Source organism: Dendropsophus ebraccatus, chromosome 5 (assembly GCF_027789765.1).
Source record: "Dendropsophus ebraccatus isolate aDenEbr1 chromosome 5, aDenEbr1.pat, whole genome shotgun sequence".
Taxonomy (NCBI): Eukaryota; Metazoa; Chordata; class Amphibia; order Anura; family Hylidae; genus Dendropsophus; species Dendropsophus ebraccatus.
In genome coordinates, this window is record NC_091458.1 from 71,674,522 (window position 1) to 71,689,801 (window position 15,280).

Sequence of the window (15,280 nt, forward strand, 5' to 3'; positions counted from 1 at the left end):
CCTGCTCTGAACCACCGTGATCCCGGGCTCCTATCACGACTATTAGCGGGTGTGGCAATTAGCTAATAAGGACTTTTAAATGCAGCTGTCAGACATGACAGCTACATTTAAATGCCCTGCACAGCCCCATCGCTGGTGTCTAGTGGCAGGATCTTCCCTCTGTGATGTGATCACGGAGGGGAATTCCTTTCTTCTGAGCCAGCCAGGGCTCAGCGTCGGAATGGCTGCAGACTAGAGCAATACAGCACTGATCTTATGGAGATCTATGAGATATCTGTGTAGTTGTATTAAATGTTAATTAATCAACTCATTAATGTGTGTTAAAAAAAGTTTTTGTATAAAAAAAATTCCCTCCCCTAATAAAAGTCTGAATCACCCCCCTTTTTCCCATTTTATAAATAAAAAATAAATAAAGAATAAATATTAATAAAAATAAATAAACAAAAAATAGACATATTTTGTATCGCCGCATTCGCCCGAACTATTAAATCATACCATTTCTGATCATGCACAGTAAACGGCATAGGCGCCAAGAAATTCCAAAGTGCAAAATTGTGCATTTTTGGTCACATTAAATCCAGAAAATTTCATTTTTTAAAAGCTGTCAAATAAAATAAAAGTTATGTAAGTTGCAATCGTTCCGATCATTGTAATCGTAACAACTTGAGGAACATATATAAAATCTAAATTTTACCCCCCCCAAATAAAAAAAAATGTGTTTTATTTTTAATTGCTGAACAAATCCAACAAGGTATACCTCCGCGCCTGCCAGAGATTGACTCAATCACCACTGGGGGTTGCTGTATTGGCTACTTCACACGGGAAATGTAGCCTCCCACTGGACACTCCTGGATGGTGCTCAGCACTGAAACCAGTCTCTCAATGTGAACACTGCAAGAACAAAGATGGTGCCAATATGATGCAAATATGTAACCTACAGGTACAAGAGCTTACTGTACTTACTCCCCCTGGGGTACACGTGATAGAAACCGTCTCTATAGATATTAAAAATTGAGGATCTTTGTTTGATCAAATGGTTTGCAGAGTGTAACATTTTGCCACATTAAGGTTTCCTCACAGAGATGGTCCTACTCTAGCATTCTCACACTAGCATTAAGCCTACAAACTGGCCACATAGGATCCAAATAATCTCTTTTTATAGCACTAAGACATAGATGAAGTGCAAGACAACAGGAGGTAGCCACACACCCAACATACAACAGAAAAAAAACAAGAGTCATCAACACTCCAATGCCTCTGTTCACACTGTAGGTTGCAATCTGCATGTGGCTGAAGTGCAGACAAAAAAAAGTGCTACAGCAACCTGTAGGTGCACGTGTGTACCTTACATATTCCCCCTGGCGTGCACACTATAAAAAGATGCTCTATAGATATTAAAAAATGAGTAACTTAGCAAGCCATGTATAATAATTGTGTCTGTTAGGCTATAACAACCTCTGAAAAGCATTTTAATTGTTGCTTTGTGCTTCTTATGGCTAAAAAAACACCTTTCCCATTAAATGTTTACTTTTTATTCTACAGCCATATGAATACAACAAAGATTAATTCTAGCCATAGAAGTCAACTTAGAATAGCTTTCCTGAAGGACTGCACAAAAGTAGAAATTAAATGATTTTTCAAATTGCCAATAGCCTTAAATAAAAAAAACACACACTTTTTATTATTTTTTTTTAAACCTGCAGCCACAATTCCAGCAAACTCACTACCAATGAATGTTTGTTCCTCCTCTTGCTCTTGCTTCTTTTTTGATTTATTACTGATATGTGTTGAAGAAACTCTGTACCATCAATTTTTCCCCCCCAAGCCACTTGTACCTTTGGATAGCTGCTTTTAATCCAAGATCTGTCCTGTCCTGTCTGTCAAGGAGATGCAGTTATTGTCCTAAAAAAAAAAAAACTTTTAATCTTGCAGCCCTGTGTCAAATTGGCGTGGCCTAGAGAGTGTGTGCAATAGGATTACGACACCCTTCCATCCCTCCTCTCCGCCCTCCTCATCGTTATTAATTCCCCTAGAACATTTTCTCTTATTCCTCACGTGTTTGAAAACTGCACAGGTGCCTTAATGAGCCAGCTCACATGCAGTGTTCACACAGGTGTGGAATAGGAGAAAATGTTCAAGGGGCATTCCTAACAATGAGGAAGACGGGGAGGAGGGATGGAGGGGTGTCGCAATCCTATGACATGGGTACTCTGGGCCACGCCAATTTGACACAGGGCTGCAAGTTTTCAAGTTGTCTTTTAGGACAATATCTGCATCACTGCCGAACGGACCCCAGGACATATCTTGCATTAAAAGCAGCTATCTGACGGTACAAGCGGATTGGGGGATTAGATTGTGGGTACAGAGTCGCTTTAACATAGCCTACATTAGCTGGCATCAAACTGCAGACAAACAACTGTAACATAAATTAGCCATTTAAAATTCAATACAATATTCATTTAAACACTTTACACACTAATTTTGACAAACAGTATGAGCAAGCCTGTTGACCTTTTTCTAATAAGAATCTTTTCTTGTTCCCAACATTCAATTAAACAGACAGTACTTTGATTAAGAACAAGGTATGAAATGACGAGTAAGTTTTGATTGTCAGCATTTCCTGTGGATATTATTTTATTCCTACCTTTGAGGATTCAACTTTCATGAGCACATTTGGCTTGTAGAACTTGTCAGCCATGTACCCTGCTGACTTCATGACATCCTTTATTCACCTTGCCTTAACTCACTCATGTACAAAGGAGATGAAGGAGCTGATTTAAATATCAAAAGGCATAGTACTTTCAAGGATAGCAATTAGGGAGTAATCAAATATCTTTTGATACTATTGACCACATATTACATCTCTTCAAACTTACCTTAGCTCACATTGTGCTTATTTTATTTATTTAATAAAAGAAAATAATATTGAAATTGTGAAAGGAATAGTAAAAGTGATGCTAAAAGTATACTGTTGTTCAAACTCAGCTGCAGTATTTGAATATTTAATGCACCTAAAGTATACAATGTGTTGGGGGGGGGGGGGGGGAGACTCCACAATTCTTAATTTCAAGAACAAATGGAGGGAAAAAAAACATTTACAGTAGATTTACAGTATTTGTTTTCTGGCAATTTTTTCTCACAAAAATATACAAGCAGCGCTATTCATAGAAGTAAAAAAGGTTTTCTCTATATGATATGAAATGTTCTTCCACTATAGATAAAATGATAAAAGATTAAGCATTATTAACCCCTAACGGACCATGGGCATAAATTTATGCCCTGCTGTCTGGGCTTAAGGCAGGAGGACGTAAATGTACACCCTGCCGTGGTCCCGGGCTATAAAGCAGGCTCACAAGCTGAGCCCGCCCTATAGTGGGTGAGGACCGGTTGCTAAATGCAGCAAGGCCCTCACCCTCAATGGCTGGTGACCGCGATCTCGTGGCCGCCCGCCATTAACCCCTTAAACGACGCAATCGCATTGCGACTGCTGCGTTTAAGTGTAAGTGACCGGAGCCTCTCCAGTCACTTACCGATCGTGTCTGCAGGGGTCCCGATCGCACTGCTTGACTGCCGGAGGTCTAAACCTTACCTCCGTGCAGTCCGATCTTCTGATAAAGTCTGCCACAGGTCACAGGCAGGCTCTATCAGAAGATCGCAGATTACACTGATCCCTGCTATGCTATTGCATAGCAGTGATCAGTGTATTCAATCTAATGTAGTAATGTAAAAGTCCCCTAAGGGGACGTAAAAGTTTAAAAAAATGTCTCAATACCCCTCCCTCAATAAAACTGAAAATCACCCCCCTTCTCATTTTATACATAAAACGCATAAAAATAATAAAGTTAATTAACATATAATATACCGTAGCGTGTGTAATTGTCCGATCTAATAAAATAAAACAATATTGTTCCCGCACTGGTAACAGTGTGAACAAAAAGCGGTAAGAAAAACCCAGGGATTGCTTTTTTAAAATTACTTTTTATGTATAAAAAAAAAAAAAAAAAAAAAAGTGATCAATACGTCTGAGCTAGAAAAAAAAAACTAATAAAAACTTGAGATCATGGTGCAAAAAATGATGCCCCATATGACCCCAATATGTCACAATATGGCCAATTTAAATATACCTATTTGCAAAAAAAAGTTTTACTGCTAATAAAAATAGTAAATCGTTAGAAAACCTAGTAAACATATCGCTGTGTTCAGAGTGACCTATAGAATAGCATAGAAGGTTTTACCGTAAAGTGCATTACATAAACATGGAACCCAAAAAAAATTTGTGGAATCACATTTTTTGACCCAAATTCACCCCATAAATGATATTTTGGCGGTTCTGTAATTCATTTTATGGCATATTGAAATATGCCTGTACAAAGTACACCTGTTCGTGAAGACAACAAGCCCTGACATGGCCCTGTAGATGGAAAAAGAAAAGAGTTATGGGTCTGAGAGGAGGAAAAAACGAAAACGCAAAAGTGACAATTGGCTGGTCCTTAAAGCGACTCTGTACCCACAATCTGACCCCCCCCCCCAAACCACTTATACCTTCGGATAGCTGCTTTTAATACAAGATCTGTCCTGTGGTCCGTTCGGCAGGTGATGCAGTTATTGTCCTAAAAAAATACTTTTAAACTTGAAGCCCGTGCCAAACGGGAGTATCTGTGCTCTAACTTTGCAACACCCCTCCGTCCCTCCTCCCCACCCTCTTTATAATTAGGAAAGCCACTGAAACATTTTCTCCATGCTGAACATTGCACAGGTCCTTAACGATCCAGCCCATGTGCCGGGCTGACACAGGTGGGGATTAAGAGGCAATCTGCCTGGAGCATTCCTAATGATGAAGAGGGTGGGGAGGAGGGACGGAGGGGTGGTGCAGATTACTATCCAAAGGTACAAGTGGTTTGGAGGGGTCAGATTGTGGGTACAGAGTCGCTTTAAGGTCATTTCAGGACCAGTCCTTAAGGGGTTAAAGCTTGATTTGGATTTTTCCAAGCCACCTTTATATCTATTAACTTGATATGCAACCTCTTTAATAATATAGAAAGGGAAGCTCTGGGGGATGGCTAGTGCTCCACCAGGACAATCTACTCCTATTTGAATTGTCTCCATTTTATTATCCTGACTTATAGTAAGAAATTGACTTCTGCTGCAAACTCAAATATTGGGATTGGTTTCAGTTTATTTGTCTCATTTGAACCAACCCTGTCATGAGAAAAAAAAAATTGCTTTGTTCAAATTCTAAGATCAATAGTGATGTGTGAGTACTAAAATGCTTGGGTCCTCGTTACTCGAGACGAATATCTCCCGATACTCGAGTGCTCGTTTCGAGTAACAAACCCCATTGAAGTCAATGGGAAACGCGAGCATTTTTGCAGGAGACCCTAGTTTGGCAGAGGGAAGGTCGTGGGAAAACCTGTAAACCTCAGAAAATGATGGAAACACCATGGAAATGGACAGGGAACAGCAGGGGCAGCATGTATGGATGCCTCGGAGGCTGCCTATTCACACCTTTATGTCAAATTCTGGGCAATAGCTGTGGGATACAATCTGTTGGTGGCTGCACCTATACACACTCTGTGACACCCACTTTACAATGAACAAGCAGTAGTGAACTTAGATATGCCTTGCGTAAGAAATACAGAAATCAGAAAATATAGTAGAGGCCTACTAGTTTTTAGGGGGCTGTGGGATACAATCTGTTGGTGGCTGCACCTATACACACTCTGTGACACCCCCTTTACGCTGAGCAAGCAGTAGTGAACTTAGATATGCCTTGTATAAGAAATACAGAAATCAGAAAATATAGTAGAGGGCCCACTAGTTTTTAGGGGGCAGTGGGATACAATCTGTTGGTGGCTGCACCTATATACACTCTGTGACACCCCCTTTACACTGAATAAGCAGTAGTGAACTTGTGTAAGAAATACATAAATCTGAAAATATAGTAGAGGGCCCAGTAAAAGAGAACTGAGCACTTCTTAGGGGTCTGTATGCAACACCTAATGTCCCCTTTCTGCCAGCAGCCGATCACCACAGTGTGCTGCTGAAATTGTGGTTGCTGCACTGCAAGTCCCAGCCAGCTGTCTGTAATAATACTATTTAAAAACGATTTGAAGCCCTTACAAGGGCTGTTTGGTTGTTCCGCTAGTATTCCCTGCCTAATGGAACGTTCATTTCTTCCCTAAAGCTCTCCCTGACCAGCAGTAGTTCTGTCCCTAATCTCTTCCAGCATACATGTGAGCCGAGCCTCGGCAGCCGAGATTTTTATATGGCAGGGTCATCTGATCTGGCCAACCAATCGCTGCTATCGACATATATGGGTCCCGTGTGATCGCAGGATGTACCAAAGAATCTCCTGCATGTTTATTGGCTGAGAAAAAGCACCAAAACTTATAGGAAACATGATGAGATTTTCTCGAGTATCGCGAGATGCTCGAGAAAGTAACGAGTACCATCGAGTACCCTAATACTTGAATGAGTAACAAGCTCGGACGAGCGTGTTCGCTCATCACTACTCACCAATATATGGTCCGTGCATGGACACTATACTGCGGACCAGACTTTGGAACCCCTGCCATTATCATTTATTATGATGATGTGAGCTTTGAAACAGTTTAAATATTTGTGCTACTATTCTGACACAGCTTGTCAGTACAGTAGCACATACATTAAAACAGTTATATTGAATGATGATGCTGGGAGTTCCCGGGTCTAGTTAGCAGTATATGGCCCGTACACAAACTGAATATTGCAGACATGTGAATGACCCCTAACAACATTTTTTATTAGTGTTCTATCAGTTTTCCTATTAGAACACCATTAGTGTTCTTTAACTGTTATGTAGGCCATGCTGTTGTCATGTTTCTATTTTACAGTGTACAGCTGTACTGTTCTGGACACTAAACTATGGGCAGAACTATGCCTAGAACTGTCATGGGGACCATGCGCTATCACTGTTAGGCTATGTTCCCATAATGTAAAAATAAGGTAAAGTATGATCATGATCATTACCAACAGCCGTTGTGTTGCAACAGTGGCTGTTATTTGACCCCATTTTTACATGGTGGGCACATAGCCGTATATTGTTTCTGGGGAAAATCACTTTTACTTGTTAAAAATATACAATTATTATTAAATTGAATGTACCACTTTGCTTACTGAAACTTTTCTTATACTACCTGGTTTCTTGATCTGCAGTTCGGACTACTCTATACACTAGAGGTGGGCCCAGTGACCCCAGTTCACCAATATTCCCTCCCCTTGGTAATGCTGCCAGACTTGATTCTGATTGAGGCGGGTCACCCAGGAGAGGGGAAAGGTGAACTGGGGGCACTGGGTCCGTCTCAAGTGCATAAAGCGGCCCGAATTGCAGAACAAGAAACAATCGGTGGCAAATAGGCGGCGGTTTTAATATTGGACCATGCCACTGGGATAAACGTGGCGGCACCAGGTAGTATTTAAAAAATGTTCTTAAGTAAGCGAAGTGGTACATTTGCTTTAAGGTTGCTGCAAAAGTAATTTGAGAATTGATGCAATTAATGTTGAAACTTTTAAGGCAAATAAGGAATATAAAGAAAATTACAATAAAACACAAGACGCACGGTGGCTCATCGGTAACACTTTTGTGTTTCCGCAATGAAGTTTAAGGCCCTATTCACACATCCTGTTCCTGTCCGCAATTGCGGATCCGCAATAATATAGGACCAATGTATTTCAATGGACCTATACACACATCCGTGTTGTGTACTGGGCTGCAATCCGTTCCGCAAAAAAAAAAGGACAGACCCTAGTACGGACAGTAACTGACACATCCAATACAACTCTATGGGGTCTGTATTTTACTGAAGCAATACGGATGCAATACGGATGCAATACGGATGCAATACGGACTGAATTTGCGGATTGTATACTGACTGAAATTTGCGGATTGGAAAAATATACTGACGTGTGAATAGACCCTAAGCTTCATTCTTTATAATAATCCAGTTTCCACCTAAATCACACAGGTATATTGATTTATGGTCCCACTAAGGGATATCATTTAGATAAATCTTTAGAAACTGATGACATTGCTGTGCATAATTGTGGTGTATAAGCAATGTGAATATAATCATTAGCAAAGTCAATTATATAAATAATAAATATAAAATACATACAGTACTAATTAGGCAAAAGTACATAGTGGCAAATGATTAAATAATTAAAAACTGTCAAAATAGAGTTAATTCATCAGGTTCACAAGGGACATTCTCCAGGAAGAGCCCACGTCCAACCCAGGTAAAAGAAAAAAAATCCTTAATTAATGTTTTTAATCCATATAATTTTTATACTTTTAGTTTTTAGCGTCTTTATTCTCACTATACCAATTGTCTGTATAAAATCGGATGTCTAGGGTTCCAGGAATAAGACAATCAATCAAATAGTTATTAAAATGTATGGTTTAGTCTCAAACTGAAAACTTAATAAACTGCAACTAGGAACACAGTTTATAACTTGGATAAAGAAAGTTAGTGTTATACCGCTTAATCCTAAGAACAGCTAGGTTCTATGAATTTTTTATGTTTGTCCAACATTCTTTTTAGTTAAACACAATTCTATGGCTTTAACCTTGACAAAGAACATTACAGAGCCCTTCAAAAATGTATATCATCATTTTAGTTTATAAGTTTATGGAATATGTATTTAATGCATTAAACATACCTGTGAATCTACATACTGAAGACGGCATTCACACGCCTGTAGATTTTGGGGACCTACGGTTGGTGAATGCCTGCCCTGAATTATTTCCCCACCCAACATGATGTATCAACATCATGCCAACATAACTAGACTAGATTCCTTCTCTGTAGCTAAGAGGGAAGCTGAGCTAGGAAGATTCCTCCCATAAAGCCTAGTATGGTCCACAATGTGAGATACATATACAGTGGTACCTAAATTTTCAAACTACTCTGAACTGTGAGCTGTTATTTTCAAGAAAATTTTGCTTCAGAACTCAGATACTTACCTTGTTCTGAACCACTTTTAAGGCACCCAGTCCTGCAGTCTATTATAAAGTCATGCAACACACCATGGATTGCACATGTTGACAGGAACAGAGTAAAAGTCCCTGTGTGGCTGCACTGCTTTTGCTACTTGATGTTTGCCATCGACCTGAGACTTTTCCTCCAGCCAGTAACCCCCTTTACTTTATTTTCTGTGCTAGTCAGCTGCCTGCACTTTAAAGAACGGGGTGTGAGGGCCCTGTGTGCACTATTTATTTATTTATACTTTTTACAGTTAAAGAAAATGTTTACTTTTCAAAGTGCTAACTTCTCAACCAGAATTCCTGAACAGATTATGATTGAGTTCAGAGGTATCACTGTAGTTATGTTAGTGAATGTGGGTCCTCATTCACATACATTTACATTTTCCCCATTAGATGTCAGCAAGGTACAAAAGTTCAATATCTATCTACAGGAAAAAAAATGTTTCAGTTCTCAAATTCTTGCTTGGTTCTCAAACACTTTTTCAGCAACCAGTCTTGAAGTACATTAAAACTTAGGTGTTCGAATGCTTCTGAATTAAAGCTTGCGTGGTATCTGGACGTTTTCGCAAGAATGGACTGTGGGTTGTACCTGGTGAGTTTAGCACTAATGAGGCTTCACATACAGTTCAGTACTGTACAAGATTGCTGGAGTGCATATACAGTAATCTCTCAACTTACAATGGCCTCAAGATACAATATTTCCCTTCTGGACCATTGTAACTTGAGACTCTACTTAACATACAATGGTTAAGATAGTCCAGATCTGCGGAACACGTTAAAAAAAACTAGCTGATTGACCAATGAAAGTGTCCATTTTACTGGTAAAATTCCAGTATTAGTGAAGTCCATGCACTGTTTGGCTGTCTGGTATCTCAGGACATGTCCTGTACTGCTCTTTACCTTTACCAGGATGAGCTGCTCCTTTGGGCCCTAGTTGAGGATGCCTTCATGTTATATTTCTGGGACCCCATGTGTTCTGTACAGAACCCTGAAAACGCTCCAGTCCTCTACATAGAAAGAAATTTAGAGTCTCTTGTAGCTCTTTCTGACTGTTATATGTAAGGACTTGCTGTATTCATATTAGTTAGCTGCTTATTTTCCTTTAAATTTTAATTTAAATTTTCTCATTTTTGGAGATTTAGAACCAATTACCAGTTTTCCGTAGAGTTTTGGTTACAACATACAATGATTTCAACATACAATGGTTGTCCTGGAACCAATTAATATTTTACTGTATGTTGATGGACCACTGTACAGTACAGTAGTAGTACAGTCAGTGCACCACCATCTCCCATTACTTACAGTGCTGGGGTGTAGATACACTAAACAGTAAATCATGAGTGAGCTGTTGGTGCACTATGTCTCTCTTGGCTCACATGCATGCTGGAAGAGATTAGGGACAGAACTGCTGCTGATCAGGGAGAGCATTAGAGAGGGAATTAGCATTCCAGTGGGCAGGGAATACTAGCAAAACAACCAAACAGCCCTTGAGAGGGCTTCAAATCGTTTTTAAATTGTATTACTACAGACTCATGGCTGGGACTTGCAGTGCAGCTACCACGATTTCAGCAGCACACTGTGGTGATCGGCTTCTGGCAGAAAGGGGACATTAGGGGTTGCATACAGACCCCTAAGAAGTGCTCAGTACTATTTTATTGGGCCCGCTACTATATTTTCTGATTTCTGTATTTCTTACGCAAGGCATATCTAAGTTCACTACTGCTTGCTCAGTGTAAAGGGGGTGTCACAGAATGTGTATAGGTGCAGCCACCAACAGATTGTATCCCACAGCTGTTTCCCAGAATTTGGCATAATAGTGCGATTGGGCAGCCTCCGAGGCATTCATACATGCTGCCCCTGCTGTTTCCTATCCATTTACATGGTGTTTCCATCATTTTCTGAGTTTGACAGGTTTTCACACGACCTTCCTTCTACCGAACTAGGGTTCCCTGCAAAAATGCTCGAGTTTCCCATTGACTTCAATGGGGTTCGTTACTTGAAACGAGCACTCGAGTATCGGGAGATATTCGTCCTGAGTAACGAGCACCCGAGCATTTTAGTACTCGCTCATCACTAATATATATCTGATTTTCTTTTTAAACGACTAACACTTTAAGCTTTATAATAGATTTATCTTATATTTATATAATACAGGAGAGTATTGAAATAATCAAAAGTGTGCACATAGATATATACAGTAGACTGATAGAACAGGAAAAGAGCAGCACAAAAGGATTATTGGAATAGGTGCACAAGATTTTGCACAATAATGTATGCTAATTATCTGTGACCAATAAACATGTATAACTTTCACTATTGTTTGCTTGAGAGAGCTGAAACGTTGTTACCCCCACTTTTGATAAAATAAACACATCATTCATCATATTGTAGTATGTTCTGGACTTTCTAAATGTATGCAGAAAAATAAATACTGTAGATAGATGCAAACCTTTGGCATAAATTCTCTCAGCAACTCCTTACATATTGCAGATTAAGCTTCTAAAACTAATATAGCAGGAAACATTAATGCATCTATTAATCACAAAGAAAATTTGTTTTTTTGTTTTTTTACATTATCACTAGCTTGTAAGAATGAGCTTTTAGCTCTGTGGACACCTGTTGATTTTTCCTACACACTAAAGCACTAAAGTACATGAAATCTATCTTTTTTTGATTAGAACTAAAACATCCAATTTGAATTAGACTTTCTAAACATCCTTTTCTAATTTACACTTTATAATTTGTTTGCAACTATTTGCAGTTATAAAACCGCTGGTTGCAATGCTGGGAGTATTTCACAGATTTTTAAGGGCTTAGAAAAGTGTCAAAACACAATCCCTTAATAAAATGTAAATTGCTGAACAGGTCTAATACAGGGGCAAACAAAATCCCATATATTTATTTATTTACCTACTTCTTTTTTATATATTTTTTATTTCCTTATGCAAATTAGTACGAAAGACATATTGCTTTCTGTAATATCATGCTGTCTTTTAATGTGCCCTTTATAATAGCATTTATTTTGCAGGAACTTTTGTATTACATTGACAGTAGACTTTTCTGCTGATCCCTTTTACCACCAGCATAATCCTCTTTGCGTTTATTGGACTCAACCTTATAAGTTCCTAAGTCAGTTTATAATACATAGGATCCTGTGGCGAGATAACAAGTGAACACAACATTTATCAAATGCCAGTGATGTAAAATATTTTTGTTTGCTTGACATGGGGGCCTTTTCTAACCTAGACATCTAAGCACATTTCAGTAAGGACCAATTACACACTACACTATTTTTGACATTGATACATTCCATTCATTATTTACGGTTAGTCAAACTACCTGGTTTTTATGGATAATACTTATGAAAAATAGAGCTATCAGACGACTGTGAAGATCTTTTATCGAGAAATAATGTAACAGTTTCATAGCTGCTAATGCTTTCCCACTTATCAAGCAACCATTTTTCTCCATGTCATCTTTTATGAATCTTAAAAAAAAACAACAGACAATCCTTGAATAACAGTTGCAAAGACTGACCAAAAGGACAGAACCTAAGATATATACTGATGCTCACTAGATATAGATATCTAGGAGTCCAAGTCAACACAGGATGATGTTAAAGGTAAGCAAGGTAGTATAAATGTTAAGTGGTCATGAAACAGTTTGTGTGGCACCATATAAATAATTATTTATTTATTATATATTATAATGAGACAATAGGGTGATTAGTCATAACCCCTGGTGAAAAAAATCATCTCACTTCTTATATGTTTATCCAATTTTTGTTCGTCATAGGAAGCATGCAAATCAAAAATATGATACAAAACAAATGCATTATAGCCGCCAGCTTCTTTAGGCCATGATCCCACTGAGTATAACACTGGCCGTTCTGTGACCCGGCTCACAGAACGGTTGCTGTTATTGAAGATCATCCCAGTTGATACTGCAGTATCGGCCGGGTCATCTTCATTTATGATTAATTCAGATGCAAATGCACCCGTGTGCGGCCACATCCCAATTCACCGCTGCACACAATGGGGCGTGCAGCTGGAGCGACATCCCTCCACCCCTCATCATCATTAGGAATGCCCCAGGCAGGATATCTTCTAATGATTACTTGTTGAAACACTGCAAATGTGCTGGATCATTAAGGCACCTGTGCAGTGTGGAGACAGGTGATATGGAGGGATGGTTGCCTAGGGCACAGGTTCTTTAGGCCATGCCGATTTGATACAGGGCTGCAAGTTTAATTTTTTTTTTTAGTACAATGACTGCATCACCTGCCGAACGGACCCAAGGGCAGATCTTAGATTAAAAGCAGCCATCCAAATGTACCAGCGGTTTGAGGGGGGGAGGGTATCAGATTGTTAGTACAGAGTCGCTTTAAGAAGTTCCCTGGACCAGTTTCTATCAACATTTTTATCCATGTATTTATTACTTAAATTCCATCATACACCGTGTTACATCTATTAAAGTACAGTATGAAGACAATTCAAGTATCCCCTGAAGGTATAGCCTAAAAGGCTAAGAACCTAAACCATATATATTTTACTAAAGTGTACAAATAATGTCTTAGCAATTGAAAAGAAACTTGTGCAGTGTCCAAAAACAGATCCTTCATAACAATGCCAGTCATAGTGTCTACATAACACAGCCAATCACTTTATCCCATAAATGAACAAGAGCTCCTTTAAGAAAGTAAGATAGACGACTAGAGATGAGTGAACCTCGAGCATGCTCGAGTCGATCCGAACCCGAACTTTTGGCATTTGATTAGAGGTGGCTGCTGAATTTGGATAAAGCCCTAAGGCTATGTGGAAAACATTCATTGGCTGTATCCATGTTTTCCAGACAACCTTAGAGCTTTATCCAAGTTCAGGAGCCCCAGCTGATCAAAAGCCGATTGTTCGGGTTCGGATTGACTCGAACCCGAACCCGGTTTGCTCATCTCTATAGACGACCTTCACACAAGAGTCCTCAACTAAGGTCTAATGAAATTAGCAACACTTTACATTATATCAGCCAAAGTAACATATACTGTAACAACAGTATCCTTATAACAAAAACATCAGTGACCCCGTAAGAATAAATCCATAGTGACCCCATTAGATTGACAACCACAACACTTTTACAACTCAGCTGTGGCAACAATTCAACTATAGCATAGTGTCCTCACAACTTTTATCATCAGGCTTATTATTGTTTTATGTAAGGATTTACAGTATGTTTGCCTTCTGTATCCTATTGTTTCTTTTTCATGAAAATGTACTTAGTGGAAACAAGACTAAATGTTTCCCTTGCTACGTAATGTATAAATGTAATGATTTACATATCACTTAATCGGATAAGATTGGGACCACAGCTACTACTGAATTCCCAAGAGATTCTTTTTAAGTTGTAATATGTCTCAAGAGATGGATAATTCCTGATGATCTCTTTTATTGTTAGAAAAATTCTCTTTGTAAAATTCTTTAAACCATGTTTTATATCCTTGTCTTATACATTATGTAGTCTTACTTCAATAAGGAGATTGCTTAGCAGTGCTAGTAACTCATACATTTAAATACTATTTTAACACAGATATTATACTATCAACTCCTTAAAAGCGGGATGGTTTAGTAAGAGCATTAAAAACGCAAAAGAATACAATGACTATTTATTCCAGATTGACACGCCACATCTTGTTGTAATTTGCATTAAATGATTAAATCTGACTTGTTTCACCTTTACCTGCCTTCATCACTTTGTGCACATTTCTTACTGAATTTTAAAAGACTAATTTACCGAGAGTAATCTTAATATAATGATATCCTTAAACTCCATAACTCAGAACGCGTTGAAAGTAGAGCAGATGACAGATGGGAAGATGAACACACCTATATGTGAAATAGAAGTGAAGAACAAAAGAGAATAATGAGAAAAGCAATTCTCAGGCATTACAATGAATAATGATTGTCTCATTAAGAAAAATGTGCTAAATTGATGTTAGCAATACAGACACAGGAGCACACATCTGATCATTTTGCAATCAGTAAATTGTCGCTTTTAAAGGTGCTAACAAGCTCACATGTGTATTCTTGAGTAGTTTACGATCATAAATCTCTTGTGGCAATGGCAATTGTATGACATATGTACAGTACTTTATCATAGCCGTCCTTCCCATTTTTTTTTCTAAGTCCTTGACTAACTTTGGTTTAAATATTATTGTAATATAAATCCCACTTGAGCCTGGTGACTGATGACTATATTGTTCAATTG